This window comes from Heterodontus francisci, chromosome 35 (genome assembly GCF_036365525.1).
Source record: "Heterodontus francisci isolate sHetFra1 chromosome 35, sHetFra1.hap1, whole genome shotgun sequence".
NCBI lineage: Eukaryota > Metazoa > Chordata > Chondrichthyes > Heterodontiformes > Heterodontidae > Heterodontus > Heterodontus francisci.
Window position 1 is genome coordinate 16,623,627 of NC_090405.1, and position 20,468 is coordinate 16,644,094.

At 41.6% G+C, this 20,468-nt stretch overlaps 3 non-coding genes across 3 annotated transcripts; all 3 read left to right on the top strand.

Annotated features, from left to right (window-relative positions):
• The first annotated feature begins 10,695 nt into the window (after positions 1-10,695).
• On the top strand, positions 10,696-10,783 carry trnap-agg (transfer RNA proline (anticodon AGG)). Its single transcript is given in 2 exon segments — positions 10,696-10,731; positions 10,749-10,783. It is a non-coding gene; the product is annotated as a tRNA-Pro (tRNA).
• Positions 10,784-15,319: 4,536 nt separating this feature from the next.
• On the top strand, positions 15,320-15,408 carry trnap-agg (transfer RNA proline (anticodon AGG)). The gene is given in 2 exon segments: positions 15,320-15,355; positions 15,373-15,408. It is a non-coding gene; the product is annotated as a tRNA-Pro (tRNA).
• A 916-nt stretch (positions 15,409-16,324) lies between these two features.
• Positions 16,325-16,397, top strand: trnaf-gaa (transfer RNA phenylalanine (anticodon GAA)). The gene has a single exon. It is a non-coding gene; the product is annotated as a tRNA-Phe (tRNA).
• Positions 16,398-20,468: the final 4,071 nt, after the last annotated feature.

The window sequence follows — 20,468 nt, forward strand, 5'->3', positions numbered from 1 at the left end:
CTTGAATCTAAACAAAGGAAACTATGAAGGTATGAGGCGGGAGTTGGCTATGTTAGATTGGGGAACGTTACTTAAAGGGTTGACAGTGGATAGGCAATGGCTAGAATTTAAAGAGCGCATGGATGAATTACAACAATTGTTCATTCCTGTCTGTGCAAAAGTAAAACAGGAATAGTGGCTCAACTGTGGCTTACAAAAGAAATTAAGGGAAGTATTAGATCCAAGGAGGAGAAATATAAAATGGCCAGAACAAGCAGCAAACCTGAAGATTGTGAGCAGTTTGGAATTTAGCAGAGGAGGACAAAGGGATTGATTAACAAGTGGAAATAAGCTTGCAGAGAACATCAAAATTGACTGTAAAAGCTTCTATAGATAAGTGAAGAGAAAAAGAGTAGTGAAGACAAATGTGGGTCCCTTCCAGTCAGAAACGGGGGAATTTATAATGGGGAACCAAGAAATGACAGACCAATTAAATACATACTTTGGATCTGTCTTCACAAAGGAGGATACAAATTATCTCCCAGAAATGTTGGGGAACATAGGGTCTAGTGAGGAGGAGGAACTGTATGAAATCAGTATTAGTTGGGAATGTTTGGGAAATTGATGGGATTGAAGGCCGATAAATCCCCAGGGCCTGATAATCTACATCCCAGAGTACTTAAGGAAGTGGCCCTTGAAATAGCAGATGCATTTCTGGTCTTTTTTCAAAATTCTATAGACTCTGGAACAGTTCCAATGGATTGGATGGTAGTTAATGTAACTCCACTATTTAAAAAAAGAGGCAGAAAGAAAACAGCGAATTATATACCGGTTAGCCTGACATCAGTCGTGGGGAAAATGCTGGAGTCCATTATAAAAGATGTAATAGCAGAGTGCAATAATAACTCGTCTCCACTCCTAGTATTTCTAAATCCCACACATTCACTATAATGTGAACAATTATTTCCTGTTGTGTCTCTCTCAGATTTGTAAACTTCACTGTATTGGAGTGAGGTGACATCTACTGGCGGGAAGCAAGAACTGCAATTAAGCAGCAGAAACTCCACAGTCTGTCAGGGTGAAAGAAACATTGCAATGTGAGGATGCAGCAAAGTGGTTTGATTGGGTAGATGGAGACATGATTCCACTTGTGGTGGTGTCTGAAGCAAAGGCCAGAAATACAAAATTGTCATTAATAAAAGAAATGAGGAATTCATGAAAAATGTAGTAACGTAGTGAATGGTTAGAATGTGGATAGAATAGAAAGTGAGATTGGATGGACAGAAGCAGTCTGAAAGGATGGCTGAAACAAAAGGTGAGTGCCCAGAAACGTTAACTGTGTTTCTCACAGCACAGATGCTGCCAGAGCTGCTGAACATTTCCAGCACTTTCTGTTTTTATTTCAGCATTTGCAGGATGTTGCTTTGATCTGAAAAAAAATGGATGATTGGCTGGGGGGTTCCAGTGAAATTCCACAGCAGCTAATAAAGCCTGACCTGTCAGTGGCTCATTGGTCTAGGGGTATGATTCTTGCTTAGGGAGTATGGTTAATTAACATGCGAGAAATCCTGGGTTTAAGTCCCGGACGAGCCCTGGTCTGCTGGCATTTTTAGATTAAGGTTATCTATTGGTTTCAGCCTTGCAGAAGGTGGAATTGACTTCCATACGGAGCTGGCTTGAGGACCAGACAACTGGATTCAAAGAGCTTGTCGACAAAATTGTAATTAACTAAATGTACAGGTAGCCAAGTGGGAATATAAAGTTGTTGCTGTAATTGTGACCTGACTCCAAAAACAACAGGACTGGGTTCTGGACTGGAATTCTTCAGTGTTTCTGTTGTTTGGCTTGCATTGACTCATCGATTTTCTTGTTTTTCACTTTGTCGATGCCTTTGAATAATTGTGGATCCTTCTTCAGGGTGTCTTCTTTCACCAGGTAGTTCTGACCTCTGATGATGTTGATTGTAATCAGCTTCAATTCGCTGATAGTTTTGGAAATGAGCAGATTTCCTTTGCTTGAGTCTAGAACATGGAACTCAGTCTGACATGTGGACCCATGGGAGGATTTGAATGCCACCCCTGCGTTGGAGTTGCATCCATCCAATAAGAGACCGAGTAGAAGTGACAGTTCTGTCAGTCGAACATGAGACTTTTAATGACAGGGTTATGAGTTTGAGTGCCATTCTGTTTTTCCCTTTTTTAAGGCTTCATGAGCAGAGAGTACAGGGAGTGTTTGAAATGAGCAAGTCTCGCTTTGATTCAGGACTCTTACCTCTCAGCAGCATCTCACTATGAAAGATTGAATTTGATCTCATTTCATTCTCAGCTCGGGGTCTGTGCGGCTCAGTGGCACTTCTGGCTGTCTCCCGCTTCACAATCCATCAGTACTGAGAAAGCAATGGGGAATATTACTCACATGTTGTGTTCTTTAATTTTTTGGAAAACTTGAATGTATGTATTTTCTTCCAAAACAAGGACACCAAGCCACTGTTAATGTAGGGCTGAAAAACTCAGTTGGGAGAGCGTTAGACTGAAGATCTAAAGGTCCCTGATTCAATCCCGGGTTTCAGCAATTTTGCTTCCTTATGCGTCCCTTGCCTTGGTTCTGATTTTCTGGTTGCACAATTTACTTTGAGATTATTTCCCAAGCACCAGTGGATTGAATTTGAGAAAAAACACAGAGTCATTTACAACATAGAAGGTGGTCGTTTGGCCTATCACGTCCATGCTGGCTCTCCCCGGAGCAATCTAGTCAGTTCCACTCACCAGCTCGATCCCTTTCCTCCTGCAAGTTTCTTTCCTTCAAGTATCCATCCAATTTCCTTTTCAAATCATTGATTGTCTCTGCTTCCACCACACTCGTGGGCCAAGTCATTACTAACCACAGCATAAAAAATTCCACCTCATCAAGGATGGGAAATACTTACATCTTCAATATTTGCTTATTCTCTATTTCTATGAGAATAGACTGGCAGTCAACATGAAAGGAAACCCAAAAATCTTCGAGCAGCATGTAAATGATAAGTGGGTAGTAAGAGGTTGAGTCGGGCCTATTAGGGACAAAAAGGATAATATAAGCTTAGAGGTGCTGGGCAATGTTAATCTACTTAATGAGTACTTTGCATCAGTGATCACTAAGGAAGTGGAATTTGACAAAATATCAGTCGAAGTGAAGAGAGTAGAGACAATGGAGAGAGTACAAATTAGGAGAGGGAGGTACTAAAAAGGCTGGCTGTGCTCAGGGAAGATAAATCACCTGGTCCGGATGGCTCACATCCCAGGTTGCGAAAGGAAATGCGGATGCAGATAACGGAAGGGCTTGCTATAATCTTCCAATCTTCCCTGGATACGGGGGAGGTGCCAGAGGATTAAACAGTGGCAAATGCGACACCCTTATTCAAGAAAGGGTGTAAGGACAGTCCGGGTAACTACAGGCTAGTTAGATTAACAGCAGCGGTGGGTAAGGTTTTAGAAAGAATAATCAGGGTAAAAAATCAACAGTCACTTGGAGAGGTTTGACTTAATTAAGGAGAGTGAGCATGGAATTATAAATGGGAGTTCATGCTTGACTAATCTAACTGCATTTTCTGATGAACTAACAGAGCAGGTTGATGAAGGGAATGCAGTGGATGTTGTTTATATGGATTTTAAGGAAGCGTTTGACAAGGTACCACATAAAAGGGCGGTTAACAAAATTGAGGTTCGTGGTATAGGAGGGTCAGTGTCCAATTGGATAGAAAATTGGTTTAAGGACAGAAAACAGCGAGTCTTATTAAATGGTTCTTTGTCAGACTGGAGGATAGTCGACAGTGGTGTTCCCCAAGGGTCAGTGCTAGAACCACTGTTTTTTTTGCTAAAGGTAAGTGACTTGGATCTTTGAATACAGAGTAGAATCTCAAAATATGCCGATGACACCAAACGTGGAGGAGTGGCAAACAGTGAGGATGATATGAACAGCCTGCAACAGGACAGTGATAGGCTAGCAGAATGGGCAGACAGGTGGCAGATGGAATTTAATAGTGACAAGTGTGAGGTGATGTATTTTGGCATAAGGAATAGGGAGAGGCAATATATACTTAATGGCACAGTTCTAAAGAGTGTGCTGGAATAGAGGGACTTGGGGTTCATGTGCATCAATCTTTGAAGGTGGGAAGACATATTGCGAGAGTGGTTTGCAAAGCATATGGGATCTTGGGCTTTATAAATAGAGGCATTGAGTACAAAAGCAGGGAAGTTATGCTGAACCATTATAAAACTCTGGTTAGGCCCCAATTGGAGTGTTGCTTCCAGTTCTGCTCAGCAGACTTTAGAAAGAATGTGAGGGTCCTTGAGAGGACGCAGAGGCGATTTACCAGAATGGATCCAGGGATGGGGGATTTTAGTTACAAGGTTAGGTTGGAAAAGCTAGGATTATTCTGCCTATATCAAAGGAGATTGAGTGGAGAATTGATGGAGGTGTATAACACCTCTAGAGAACAGGCCATCCTGGACTGGGTATTGTGTAATGAGAAAGGATTAGTTAACAATCTTGTTGTGTGGGGTCCCTTGGGGAAGTGCGCCCATAATATGATAAACTTCTTCATTAAGATGGAGAGTGAGAGAGTTGATTCCGAGACTCGGGTCTTGAATCTAAACAAAGGAAACTATGAAGGTATGAGGCGGGAGTTGGCTATGTTAGATTGGGGAACGTTACTTAAAGGGTTGACAGTGGATAGGCAATGGCTAGAATTTAAAGAGCGCATGGATGAATTACAACAATTGTTCATTCCTGTCTGTGCAAAAGTAAAACAGGAATAGTGGCTCAACTGTGGCTTACAAAAGAAATTAAGGGAAGTATTAGATCCAAGGAGGAGAAATATAAAATGGCCAGAACAAGCAGCAAACCTGAAGATTGTGAGCAGTTTGGAATTTAGCAGAGGAGGACAAAGGGATTGATTAACAAGTGGAAATAAGCTTGCAGAGAACATCAAAATTGACTGTAAAAGCTTCTATAGATATGTGAAGAGAAAAAGAGTAGTGAAGACAAATGTGGGTCCCTTCCAGTCAGAAACGGGGGATTTTATAATGGGGAACCAAGAAATGACAGACCAATTAAATACATACTTTGGATCTGTCTTCACAAAGGAGGATACAAATTATCTCCCAGAAATGTAGGGGAACATACGGTCTAGTGAGAAGGAGGAACTGTATGAAATCAGTATTAGTTGGGAATGTTTGGGAAATTGATGGGATTGAAGGCCGATAAATCCCCAGGGCCTGATAATCTACATCCCAGAGTACTTAAGGAAGTGGCCCTTGAGATAGCAGATGCATTTCTGGTCTTTTTTCAAAATTCTATAGAATCTGGAACAGTTCCAATGGATTGGACGGCAGTTAATGTAACTCCACTATTTAAAAAAAGAGGCAGAAAGAAAACAGCGAATTATATACTGGTTAGCCTGACATCAGTCGTGGGGAAAATGCTGGAGTCCATTATAAAAGATGTAATAGCAGAGTGCAATAATAACTCGTCTCCACTCCTAGTATTTCTAAATCCCACACATTCACTATAATGTGAACAATTATTTCCTGTTGTGTCTCTCTCAGATTTGTAAACTTCACTGTATTGGAGTGAGGTGACATCTACTGGCGGGAAGCAAGAACTGCAATCAAGCAGCAGAAACTCCACAGTCTGTCAGGGTTAAAGAAACATTGCAATGGGAGGATACAGCGAAGTGGTTTGATTGGGTAGATGGAGACATGATTCCACTTGTGGTGGTGTCTGAAGCAAAGGGCAGAAATACAAAATTGTCATTAATAAAAGAAATGAGGAATTCATGAAAAATGTAGTAACGTAGTGAATGGTTAGAATGTGGATAGAATAGAAAGTGAGATTGGATGGACAGAAGCAGTCTGAAAGGATGGCTGAAACAAAAGGTGAGTGCCCAGAAACGTTAACTGTGTTTCTCACAGCACAGATGCTGCCAGAGCTGCTGAACATTTCCAGCACTTTCTGTTTTTATTTCAGCATTTGCAGGATGTTGCTTTGATCTGAAAAAAAATGGATGATTGGCTGGGGGGTTCCAGTGAAATTCCACAGCAGCAAAAAAAACCTGATCTATCAGTGGCTTGTTGGTCTAGGGGTATGATTCTCGCTTAGAGAGTATGATTAATTAACAGTGGAGAAACACTGGGTTCAAATCCTGGACGAGCCCTTGTCTGCTGGCTTTTTTAGATTAAGGTGATCTATTGGTTTCAGCCTTGCAGAAGGTGGAATTGACTTCCATGCGGAGCTGGCTTGAGGACCAGACAACTGGATTCAAAGAGCTTGTCGACAAAATAGCAATTAACTAAATGTACAGATAGCCAAGTGGGAATATAAAGTTGTTGCTGTCATTGTGACCTGACTCCAAACACATCTGGACTGGAATGGAATGGAATTCTTCAGTGTTTCTGTTGTTTGGCTTGCATTGACTCATTGATTTTCTTGTTTTTCACTTTGTCGATGCCTTTGAATAATTGTGGATCCTTCTTCAGGGTGTCTCCTTTCACCAGGTAGTTCTGACCTCCGATGATGTTGATTGTAATCAGCTTCAATTCGCTGATAGTTTTGGAAGTGAGCAGATTTCCTTTGCTTGAGTCTACAACATGGAACTCAGTCTGACATGTGGACCCATGGGAGGATTTGAATGTCATCCCTGCGTTGGAGTTGCATCCATCCAATAAGAGACCGAGTAGAAGTGACAGTTCTGTCAGTCGAATATGAGACTTTTAATGGCAGGGTTGTGAGTTTGAGTGCCATTCTGTTTTTCCCTTTTTTAAGGCTTCATGAGCAGAGAGTACAGGGAGTGTTTGAAATGAGCAAGTCTCGCTTTGATTCAGGACTCTTACCTCTCAGCAGCATCTCACTATGAAAGATTGAATTTGATCTCATTTCATTCTCAGCTCGGGGTCTGTGCGGCTCAGTGGCACTTCTGGCTGTCTCCCGCTTCACAATCCATCAGTACTGAGAAAGCAATGGGGAATATTACTCACATGTTGTGTTCTTTAATTTTTTGGAAAACTTGAATGTATGTATTTTCTTCCAAAACAAGGACACCAACCCATTGTTAATGTAGAGCTGAAATAGCTCAGTTGGGAGAGCGTTAGACTGAAGATCTAAAGGTTTTTTGTTCAATCCCGGGTTACAGCAATTTAGCTTCCTTATGTGTCCCTTGCCTTGGTTCTGATTTTCCAGTTGCACAATTTACTTTGAGATTATTTACCAAGCACCAGTGGATTGAATTTGAGAAACAACACAGAGTCATTTACAACATAGAAGGTGGTCATTTGGCCTATCACGTCCATGCTGGCTCTCCCCGGAGCAATCTAGTCAGTTCCACTCACCAGCTCGATCCCTTTCCTCCTGCAAGTTTCTTTCCTTCAAGTATCCATCCAATTTCCTTTTCAAATCATTGATTGTCTCTGCTTCCACCACACTCGTGGGCCAAGACATTACCACCCACAACATAAAAAATTCCACCTCATCAAGGATGGGAAATACTTACATCTTCTATATTTGCTTATTCTCTATTTCTATGAGAATAGACTGGCAGTCAACATGAAAGGAAACCCAAAAATCTTCGAGCAGCATGTAAATGATAAGTGGGTAGTAAGAGGTTGAGTCGGGCCTATTAGGGACAAAAAGGATAATATAAGCTTAGAGGTGCAGGGCAATGTTAATCTACTTAATGAGTACTTTGCATCAGTGATCACTAAGGAAGTGGAATTTGACAAAATATCAGTTGAAGTGAAGAAAGTAGAGGCAATGGAGAGAGTACAAATTAGGAGAGGGAGGTACTAAAAAGACTGGCTGTGCTTAGGGAAGATAAATCACCTGGTCCGGATGGCTCACATCCCAGGTTGCGAAAGGAAATGCGGATGCAGATAACGGAAGGGCTTGCTATAATCTTCCAATCTTCCCTGGATACGGGGGAGGTGCCAGAGGATTAAACAGTGGCAAATGCGACACCCTTATTCAAGAAAGGGTGTAAGGACAGTCCGGGTAACTACAGGCTAGTTAGATTAACAGCAGCGGTGGGTAAGGTTTTAGAAAGAATAATCAGGGTAAAAAATCAACAGTCACTTGGAGAGGTTCGAGTTAATTAAGGAGAGTGAGCATGGATTTATAAATGGGAGTTCATGCTTGACTAATCTAACTGCATTTTTTGATGAACTAACAGAGCAGGTTGATGAAGGGAATGCAGTGGATGTTGTTTATATGGATTTTAAGGAAGCGTTTGACAAGGTACCACATAAAAGGGCGGTTAACAAAATTGAGGTTCGTGGTATAGGAGGGTCAGTGTCCAATTGGATAGAAAATTGGTTTAAGGACAGAAAACAGCGAGTCTTATTAAATGGTTCTTTGTCAGACTGGAGGATAGTCGACAGTGGTGTTCCCCAAGGGTCAGTGCTAGAACCACTGCTTTTTTTGCTCAAGGTAATTGACTTGGATCTTGGAATATAGAGTAGAATCTCAAAATATGCCGATGACACCAAACTTGGAGGAGCGGCAAACAGTGAGGATGATATGAACTGCCTGCAACAGGACAGTGATAGGCTAGCAGAATGGGCAGACAGGTGGCAGATGGAATTTAATAGTGACAAGTGTGAGGTGATGTATTTTGGCATAAGGAATAGGGAGAGGCAATATATACTTAATGGCACAGTTCTAAAGAGTGTGCTGGAATAGAGGGACTTGGGGTTCATGTGCATCAATCTTTGAAGGTGGCAAGTCATATTGCGAGAGTGGTTCGCAAAGCATATGGGATCTTGGGCTTTATAAATAGAGGCATTGAGTACAAAAGCAGGGAAGTTATGCTGAACCATTATAAAACTCTGGTTAGGCCCCAATTGGAGTGTTGCTTCCAGTTCTGCTCAGCAGACTTTAGAAAGAATGTGAGGGTCCTTGAGAGGACGCAGAGGCGATTTACCAGAATGGATCCAGGGATGGGGGATTTTAGTTACAAGGTTAGGTTGGAAAAGCTAGGATTATTCTGCCTATATCAAAGGAGATTAGTGGAGAATTGATAGAGGTGTATAACACCTCTAGAGAACAGGCCATCCTGGACTGGGTATTGTGTAATGAGAAAGGATTAGTTAACAATCTTGTTGTGTGGGGTCCCTTGGGGAAGTGCGCCCATAATATGATAAAATTCTTCATTAAGATGGATTGTGAGAGAGTTGATTCCGAGACTCGGGTCCTGAATCTAAACAAAGAAAACTATGAAGGTATGAGGCGGGAGTTGGCTATGATAGATTGGGGAACGTTACTTAAAGGGTTGACAGTGGATAGGCAATGGCTAGCATTTAAAGAGCGCACGGATGAACTACAACAATTGTTCATTCCTGTCTGTGCAAAAGTAAAACAGGAAGGGTGGCTCAACTGTGGTTTACAAAAGAAATTAAGGAAAGTATTAGATCCAAGGAGGAGAAATATAAAATGGTCAGAACAAGCAGCAAACCTGAAGATTGTGAGCAGTTTGGAATTTAGCAGAGGAGGACAAAAGGATTGATTAAGAAGGGGGAAATAGAGTATGAGAGTAAGCTAGCAAAGAACATAAAAACTGACTGTAAAAGCTTCTATAGATATGTGTAGAGAAAAAGATTAGTGAAGACAAATGTAGGCCCCTTACAGAAAGAAACGGGGGAATTTATAATGGGGAACAAAGAAATGGCAGACCAATTAAATACATACTTTGGATCTGTCTTCACAAAGGAGGATACAAATTATCTCCCAGAAATGTTGGGGAACATAGGGTCTAGTGAGAAGGAGGAACTGTATGAAATCAGTATTAGTAGGGAATGTTTGGGAAATTGATGGGATTGAAGGCCGATAAATCCCCAGGGCCTGATAATCTACATCCCAGAGTAATTAAGGAAGTGGCCCTTGAAATAGCAGATGCATTTCTGGTCTTTTTTCAAAATTCTATCGACTCTGGAACAGTTCCAATGGATTGGACGGTAGTTAATGTAACTCCGCTATTTAAAAAAAGAGGCAGAAAGAAAACAGCGAATTATATACCGGTTAGCCTGACATCAGTCGTGGGGAAAATGCTGGAGTCCATTATAAAAGATGTAATAGCAGAGTGCAATAATAACTCGTCTCCACTCCTAGTATTTCTAAATCCCACACATTCACTATAATGTGAACAATTATTTCCTGTTGTGTCTCTCTCAGATTTGTAAACTTCACTGTATTGGAGTGAGGTGACATCTACTGGCGGGAAGCAAGAACTGCAATCAAGCAGCAGAAACTCCACAGTCTGTCAGGGTTAAAGAAACATTGCAATGTGAGGATACAGCGAAGTGGTTTGATTGGGTAGATGGAGACATGATTCCACTTGTGGTGGTGTCTGAAGCAAAGGCTAGAAATACAAAATTGTCATTAATAAAAGAAATGAGGAATTCATGAAAAATGTAGTAACGTAGTGAATGGTTAGAATGTGGATAGAATAGAAAGTGAGATTGGATGGACAGAAGCAGTCTGAAAGGATGGCTGAAACAAAAGGTGAGTGCCCTGAAACATTAACTGTGTTTCTCACAGCACAGATGCTGCCAGAGCTGCTGAACATTTCCAGCACTTTCTGTTTTTATTTCAGCATTTGCAGGATGTTGCTTTGATCTGAAAAAAAATGGATGATTGGCTGGGGGGTTCCAGTGAAATTCCACAGCAGCTAATGAAGCTTGACCTGTTAGTGGCTCGTTGGTCTAGGGGTATGATTCTCGCTTAGGGAGTATGGTTAATTAGCATGCGAGAGATCCGGGTTCAAATCCCGGACGAGCCCTGGTCTGCTGGCATTTTTAGATTAAGGTTATCTATTGGTTTCAGCCTTGCAGAAGGTGGGATTGACTTCCATGCGGAGCTGGCTTGAGGACCAGACAACTGGATTCAAAGAGCTTGTCGACAAAATTGCAATTAACTAAATGTGCAGATAGCCAAGTGGGACTATAAAGTTGTTGCTGTAATTGTGACCTGACTCCAAAAACAACAGGACTGGGTTCTGGACTGGAATGGAATGGAATTCTTCAGTGTTTCTGTTGTTTGGCTTGCATTGACTCATCGATTTTCTTGTTTTTCACTTTGTCGATGCCTTTGAATAATTGTGGATCCTTCTTCAGGGTGTCTCCTTTCACCAGGTAGTTCTGACCTCCGATGATGTTGATTGTAATCAGCTTCAATTCGCTGATAGTTTTGGAAGTGAGCAGATTTCCTTTGCTTGAGTCTACAACATGGAACTCAGTCTGACATGTGGACCCATGGGAGGATTTGAATGTCATCCCTGCGTTGGAGTTGCATCCATCCAATAAGAGACCGAGTAGAAGTGACAGTTCTGTCAGTCGAATATGAGACTTTTAATGGCAGGGTTGTGAGTTTGAGTGCCATTCTGTTTTTCCCTTTTTTAAGGCTTCATGAGCAGAGAGTACAGGGAGTGTTTGAAATGAGCAAGTCTCGCTTTGATTCAGGACTCTTACCTCTCAGCAGCATCTCACTATGAAAGATTGAATTTGATCTCATTTCATTCTCAGCTCGGGGTCTGTGCGGCTCAGTGGCACTTCTGGCTGTCTCCCCCTCCACAATCCATCAGTACTGAGAAAGCAATGGGGAATATTACTCACATGTTGTGTTCTTTAATTTTTTGGAAAACTTGAATGTATGTATTTTCTTCCAAAACAAGGACACCAATCCACTGTTAATGTCGAGCTGAAATAGCTCAGTTGGGAGAGCGTTAGACTGAAGATCTAAAGGTCCCTGGTGCAGTCCTGGGTTTCAGCAATTTTGCTTCCTTATGTGTCCCTTGCCTTGGTTCTGATTTTCCAGTTGCACAATTTACTTTGAGATTATTTACCAAGCACCAGTGGATTGAATTTGAGAAACAACACAGAGTCATTTACAACATAGAAGGTGGTCATTTGGCCTATCACGTCCATGCTGGCTCTCCCCGGAGCAATCTAGTCAGTTCCACTCACCAGCTCGATCCCTTTCCTCCTGCAAGTTTCTTTCCTTCAAGTATCCATCCAATTTCCTTTTCAAATCATTGATTGTCTCTGCTTCCACCACACTCGTGGGCCAAGACATTACCACCCACAACATAAAAAATTCCACCTCATCAAGGATGGGAAATACTTACATCTTCTATATTTGCTTATTCTCTATTTCTATGAGAAGAGACTGGCAGTCAACATGAAAGGAAACCCAAAAATCTTCGAGCAGCATGTAAATGATAAGTGGGTAGTAAGAGGTTGAGTCGGGCCTATTAGGGACAAAAAGGATAATATAAGCTTAGAGGTGCAGGGCAATGTTAATCTACTTAATGAGTACTTTGCATCAGTGATCACTAAGGAAGTGGAATTTGACAAAATATCAGTTGAAGTGAAGAAAGTAGAGACAATGGAGAGAGTACAAATTAGGAGAGGGAGGTACTAAAAAGACTGGCTGTGCTTAGGGAAGATAAATCACCTGGTCCGGATGGCTCACATCCCAGGTTGCGAAAGGAAATGCGGATGCAGATAACGGAAGGGCTTGCTATAATCTTCCAATCTTCCCTGGATACGGGGGAGGTGCCAGAGGATTAAACAGTGGCAAATGCGACACCCTTATTCAAGAAAGGGTGTAAGGACAGTCCGGGTAACTACAGGCTAGTTAGATTAACAGCAGCGGTGGGTAAGGTTTTAGAAAGAATAATCAGGGTAAAAAATCAACAGTCACTTGGAGAGGTTCGAGTTAATTAAGGAGAGTGAGCATGGATTTATAAATGGGAGTTCATGCTTGACTAATCTAACTGCATTTTTTGATGAACTAACAGAGCAGGTTGATGAAGGGAATGCAGTGGATGTTGTTTATATGGATTTTAAGGAAGCGTTTGACAAGGTACCACATAAAAGGGCGGTTAACAAAATTGAGGTTCGTGGTATAGGAGGGTCAGTGTCCAATTGGATAGAAAATTGGTTTAAGGACAGAAAACAGCGAGTCATATTAAATGGTTCTTTGTCAGACTGGAGGATAGTCGACAGTGGTGTTCCCCAAGGGTCAGTGCTAGAACCACTGCTTTTTTTGCTCAAGGTAATTGACTTGGATCTTGGAATACAGAGTAGAATCTCAAAATATGCCGATGACACCAAACTTGGAGGAGCGGCAAACAGTGAGGATGATATGAACTGCCTGCAACAGGACAGTGATAGGCTAGCAGAATGGGCAGACAGGTGGCAGATGGAATTTAATAGTGACAAGTGTGAGGTGATGTATTTTGGCATAAGGAATAGGGAGAGGCAATATATACTTAATGGCACAGTTCTAAAAAGTGTGCTGGAATAGAGGGACTTGGGGTTCATGTGCATCAATCTTTGAAGGTGGCAAGTCATATTGCGAGAGTGGTTCGCAAAGCATATGGGATCTTGGGCTTTATAAATAGAGGCATTGAGTACAAAAGCAGGGAAGTTATGCTGAACCATTATAAAACTCTGGTTAGGCCCCAATTGGAGTGTTGCTTCCAGTTCTGCTCAGCAGTCTTTAGAAAGAATGTGAGGGTCCTTGAGAGGACGCAGAGGCGATTTACCAGAATGGATCCAGGGATGGGGGATTTTAGTTACAAGGTTAGGTTGGAAAAGCTAGGATTATTCTGCCTATATCAAAGGAGATTAGTGGAGAATTGATAGAGGTGTATAACACCTCTAGAGAACAGGCCATCCTGGACTGGGTATTGTGTAATGAGAAAGGATTAGTTAACAATCTTGTTGTGTGGGGTCCCTTGGGGAAGTGCGCCCATAATATGATAAAATTCTTCATTAAGATGGATTGTGAGAGAGTTGATTCCGAGACTCGGGTCCTGAATCTAAATAAAGGAAACTATGAAGGTATGAGGCGGGAGTTGGCTATGATAGATTGGGGAACGTTACTTAAAGGGTTGACAGTGGATAGGCAATGGCTAGCATTTAAAGAGCGCACGGATGAATTACAACAATTGTTCATTCCTGTCTGTGCAAAAGTAAAACAGGAAGGGTGGCTCAACTGTGGTTTACAAAAGAAATTAAGGAAAGTATTAGATCCAAGGAGGAGAAATATAAAATGGTCAGAACAAGCAGCAAACCTGAAGATTGTGAGCAGTTTGGAATTTAGCAGAGGAGGACAAAAGGATTGATTAAGAAGGGGGAAATAGAGTATGAGAGTAAGCTAGCAAAGAACATAAAAACTGACTGTAAAAGCTTCTATAGATATGTGTAGAGAAAAAGATTAGTGAAGACAAATGTGGGCCCCTTACAGTCAGAAACGGGGGAATTTATAATGGGGAACAAAGAAATGGCAGACCAATTAAATACATACTTTGGATCTGTCTTCACAAAGGAGGATACAAATTATCTCCCAGAAATGTTGGGGAACATAGGGTCTAGTGAGAAGGAGGAACTGTATGAAATCAGTATTAGTAGGGAATGTTTGGGAAATTGATGGGATTGAAGGCCGATAAATCCCCAGGGCCTGATAATCTACATCCCAGAGTAATTAAGGAAGTGGCCCTTGAAATAGCAGATGCATTTCTGGTCTTTTTTCAAAATTCTATCGACTCTGGAACAGTTCCAATGGATTGGACGGTAGTTAATGTAACTCCGCTATTTAAAAAAAGAGGCAGAAAGAAAACAGCGAATTATATACCGGTTAGCCTGACATCAGTCGTGGGGAAAATGCTGGAGTCCATTATAAAAGATGTAATAGCAGAGTGCAATAATAACTCGTCTCCACTCCTAGTATTTCTAAATCCCACACATTCACTATAATGTGAACAATTATTTCCTGTTGTGTCTCTCTCAGATTTGTAAACTTCACTGTATTGGAGTGAGGTGACATCTACTGGCGGGAAGCAAGAACTGCGATCAAGCAGCAGAAACTCCACAGTCTGTCAGGGTTCAAGAAACATTGCAATGTGAGGATACAGCGAAGTGGTTTGATTGGGTAGATGGAGACATGATTCCACTTGTGGTGGTGTCTGAAGCAAAGGCTAGAAATACAAAATTGTCATTAATAAAAGAAATGAGGAATTCATGAAAAATGTAGTAACGTAGTGAATGGTTAGAATGTGGATAGAATAGAAAGTGAGATTGGATGGACAGAAGCAGTCTGAAAGGATGGCTGAAACAAAAGGTGAGTGCCCTGAAACATTAACTGTGTTTCTCACAGCACAGATGCTGCCAGAGCTGCTGAACATTTCCAGCACTTTCTGTTTTTATTTCAGCATTTGCAGGATGTTGCTTTTATCTGGAAAAAAAATGGATGATTGGCTGGGGGGTTCCAGTGAAATTCCACAGCAGCTAATAAAGCTTGACCTGTCAGTGGCTCGTTGGTCTAGGGGTATGATTCTCGCTTAGGGAGTATGGTTAATTAACATGCGAGAGATCCCGGGTTCAAATCCCGGACGAGCCCTGGTCTGCTGGCATTTTTAGATTAAGGTTATCTATTGGTTTCAGCCTTGCAGAAGGTGGAATGGACTTCCATACGGAGCTGGCTTGAGGACCAGACAACTGGATTCAAAGAGCTTGTCGACAAAATTGCAATTAACTAAATGTACAGATAGCCAAGTGGGAATATAAAGTTGTTGCTGTAATTGTGACCTGACTCCAAAAACAACAGGACTGGGTTCTGGACTGGAATGGAATGGAATTCTTCAGTGTTTCTGTTGTTTGGCTTGCATTGACTCATCGATTTTCTTGTTTTTCACTTTGTAGATGCCTTTGAATAATTGTGGATCCTTCTTCAGGGTGTCTCCTTTCACCAGGTAGTTCTGACCTCCGATGATGTTGATTGTAATCAGCTTCAATTCGCTGATAGTTTTGGAAGTGAGCAGATTTCCTTTGCTTGAGTCTACAACATGGAACTCAGTCTGACATGTGGACCCATGGGAGAATTTGAATGTCATCCCTGCGTTGGAGTTGCATCCATCCAATAAGAGACCGAGTAGAAGTGACAGTTCTGTCAGTCGAATATGAGACTTTTAATGGCAGGGTTGTGAGTTTGAGTGCCATTCTGTTTTTCCCTTTTTTAAGGCTTCATGAGCAGAGAGTACAGGGAGTGTTTGAAATGAGCAAGTCTCGCTTTGATTCAGGACTCTTACCTCTCAGCAGCATCTCACTATGAAAGATTGAATTTGATCTCATTTCATTCTCAGCTCGGGGTCTGTGCGGCTCAGTGGCACTTCTGGCTGTCTCCCGCTTCACAATCCATCAGTACTGAGAAAGCAATGGGGAATATTACTCACATGTTGTGTTCTTTAATTTTTTGGAAAACTTGAATGTATGTATTTTCTTCCAAAACAAGGACACCAAGCCACTGTTAATGTCGGGCTGAAATAGCTCAGTTGGGAGAGCGTTAGACTGAAGATCTAAAGGTCCCTGGTTTAATCCCGGGTTTCAGCAATTTCGCTTCCTTATGTGTCCCTTGCCTTGGTTCTGATTTTCCAGTTGCACAATTTACTTTGAGATTATTTACCAAGCACCAGTGGATTGAATTTGAGAAACAACACAGAATCATTTACAACATAGAAGGTGGTCATTTGGCCTATCACGTCCATGCTGGCTCTCCCCGGAGCAATCTAGTCAGTTCCACTCACCAGCTCGATCCCTTTCCTCCTGCAAGTTTCTTTCCTTCAAGTATCCATCCAATTTCCTTTTCAAATCATTGATTGTCTCTGCTTCCACCACACTCGTGGGCCAAGACATTACCACCCACAACATAAAAAATTCCACCTCATCAAAGATGGGAAATACTTACATCTTCTATATTTGCTTATTCTCTATTTCTATGAGAATAGACTGGCTGTCAACATGAAAGGAAACCCAAAAATCTTCGAGCAGCATGTAAATGATAAGTAGGTAGTAAGAGGTTGAGTCGGGCCTATTAGGGACAAAAAGGATAATATAAGCTTAGAGGTGCAGGGCAATGTTAATCTACTTAATGAGTACTTTGCATCAGTGATCACTAAGGAAGTGGAATTTGACAAAATATCAGTCGAAGTGAAGAGAGTAGAGTCAATGGAGAGGGTACAAATTAGGAGAGGGAGGTACTAAAAAGGCTGGCTGTGCTTAGGGAAGATAAATCACCTGGTCCGGATGGCTCACATCCCAGGTTGCGAAAGGAAATGCGGATGCAGATAACGGAAGGGCTTGCAATAATCTTCCAATCTTCCCTGGATACGGGGGAGGTGTCAGAGGATTAAACAGTGGCAAATGCGACACCCTTATTCAAGAAAGGGTGTAAGGACAGTCCGGGTAACTACAGGCTAGTTAGATTAACAGCAGCGGTGGGTAAGGTTTTAGAAAGAATAATCAGGGTAAAAAATCAACAGTCACTTGGAGAGGTTCGAGTTAATTAAGGAGAGTGAGCATGGATTTATAAATGGGAGTTCATGCTTGACTAATCTAACTGCATTTTTGATGAACTAACAGAGCAGGTTGATGAAGGGAATGCAGTGGATGTTGTTTATATGGATTTTAAGGAAGCGTTTGACAAGGTACCACATAAAAGGGCGGTTAACAAAATTGAGGTTCGTGGTATAGGAGGGTCAGTGTCCAATTGGATAGAAAATTGGTTTAAGGACAGAAAACAGCGAGTCTTATGAAATGGTTCTTTATCAGACTGGAGGATAGTCGACAGTGGTGTTCCCCAAGGGTCAGTGCTAGAACCACTGCTTTTTTGCTCAAGATAAATGACTTTGATCTTGGAATACAGAGTAGAATCTCAAAATATCCCGATGACAACAAACTTGGAGGAGTGGCAAACAGTGAGGATGATATGAACTGCCTGCAACAGGACAGTGACAGGCTGGCAGAATGGGCAGACAGGTGGCAGATGGAATTTAATAGTGACAAGTGTGAGGTGATGTATTTTGGCATAAGGAATAGGGAGAGGCAATATATACTTAATGGCACAGTTCTAAAGAGTGTACTGGAATAGAGGGACTTGGGGTTCATGTGCATCAATCTTTGAAGGTGGGAAGACATATTGCGAGAGTGGTTTGCAAAGCATATGGGATCTTGGGCTTTATAAATAGAGGCATTGAGTACAAAAGCAGGGAAGTTATGCTGAACCATTATAAAACTCTGGTTAGGCCCCAATTGGAGTGTTGCTTTCAGTTCTGCTCAGCAGACTTTAGAAAGAATGTGAGGGTCCTTGAGAGGACGCAGAGGCGATTTACCAGAATGGATCCAGGGATGGGGGATTTTAGTTACAAGGTTAGGTTGGAAAAGCTAGGATTATTCTGCCTATATCAAAGGAGATTGAGTGGAGAATTGATAGAGGTGTATAACACCTCTAGAGAACAGGCCATCCTGGACTGGGTATTGTGTAATGAGAAAGGATTAGTTAACAATCTTGTTGTGTGGGGTCCCTTGGGGAAGTGCGCCCATAATATGATAAACTTCTTCATTAAGATGGAGAGTGAGAGAGTTGATTCCGAGACTCGGGTCTTGAATCTAAACAAAGGAAGCTATGAAGGTATGAGGCGGGAGTTGGCTATGTTAGATTGGGGAACGTTACTTAAAGGGTTGACAGTGGATAGGCAATGGCTAGAATTTAAAGAGCGCATGGATGAATTACAACAATTGTTCATTCCTGTCTGTGCAAAAGTAAAACAGGAATAGTGGCTCAACTGTGGCTTACAAAAGAAATTAAGGGAAGTATTAGATCCAAGGAGGAGAAATATAAAATGGCCAGAACAAGCAGCAAACCTGAAGATTGTGAGCAGTTTGGAATTTAGCAGAGGAGGACAAAGGGATTGATTAACAAGTGGAAATAAGCTTGCAGAGAACATCAAAATTGACTGTAAAAGCTTCTATAGATATGTGAAGAGAAAAAGAGTAGTGAAGACAAATGTGTGTCCCTTCCAGTCAGAAACGGGGGAATTTATAATGGGGAACCAAGAAATGACAGACCAATTAAATACATACTTTGGATCTGTCTTCACAAAGGAGGATACACATTATCTCCCAGAAATGTTGGGGAACATAGGGTCTAGTGAGAAGGAGGAACTGTATGAAATCAGTATTAGTTGGGAATGTTTGGGAAATTGATGGGATTGAAGGCCGATAAATCCCCAGGGCCTGATAATCTACATCCCAGAGTACTTAAGAAAGTGGCCCTTGAAATAGCAGATGCATTTCTGGTCTTTTTTCAAAATTCTATAGACTCTGGAACAGTTCCAATGGATTGGATGGTAGTTAATGTAACTCCACTATTTAAAAAAAGAGGCAGAAAGAAAACAGCGAATTATATACCGGTTAGCCTGACATCAGTCGTGGGGAAAATGCTGGAGTCCATTATAAAAGATGTAATAGCAGAGTGCAATAATAACTCGTCTCCACTCCTAGTATTTCTAAATCCCACACATTCACTATAATGTGAACAATTATTTCCTGTTGTGTCTCTCTCAGATTTGTAAACTTCACTGTATTGGAGTGAGGTGACATCTACTGGCGGGAAGCAAGAACTGCAATTAAGCAGCAGAAACTTCACAGTCTGTCAGGGTTAAAGAAACATTGCAATGTGAGGATACAGCGAAGTGGTTTGATTGGGTAGATGGAGACATGATTCCACTTGTGGTGGTGTCTGAAGCAAAGGCCAGAAATACAAAATTGTCATTAATAAAAGAAATGAGGAATTCATGAAAAATGTAGTAACGTAGTGAATGGTTAGAATGTGGATAGAATAGAAAGTGAGATTGGATGGACAGAAGCAGTCTGAAAGGATGGCTGAAACAAAAGGTGAGTGCCCAGAAACGTTAACTGTGTTTCTCACAGCACAGATGCTGCCAGAGCTGCTGAACATTTCCAGCACTTTCTGTTTTTATTTCAGCATTTGCAGGATGTTACTTTGATCTGAAAAAAAATGGATGATTGGCTGGGGGGTTCCAGTGAAATTCCACAGCAGCTAATAAAGCCTAACCTGTCAGTGGCTCATTGGTCTAGGGGTATGATTCTCGCTTAGGGAGTATGGTTAATTGACATGCGAGAAATCCCGGGTTCAAGTCCCGGACGAGCCCTGGTCTGCTGGCATTTTTAGATTAACGTTATCTATTGGTTTCAGGCTTGCAGAAGGTGGAATTGACTTCCATACGGAGCTGGCTTGAGGACCAGCCAACTGGATTCAAAGAGCTTGTCGACAAAATTGCAATTAACTAAATGTACAGATAGCCAAGTGGGAATATAAAGTTGTTGCTGTAATTGTGACCTGACTCCAAAAACAACAGGACTGGGTTCTGGACTGGAATTCTTCAGTGTTTCTGTTGTTTGGCTTGCATTGACTCATCGATTTTCTTGTTTTTCACTTTGTCGATGTCTTTGAATAATTGTGGATCCTTCTTCAGGGTGTCTTCTTTCACCAGGTAGTTCTGACCTCTGATGATGTTGATTGTAATCAGCTTCAATTCGCTGATAGTTTTGGAAATGAGCAGATTTCCTTTGCTTGAGTCTAGAACATGGAACTCAGTCTGA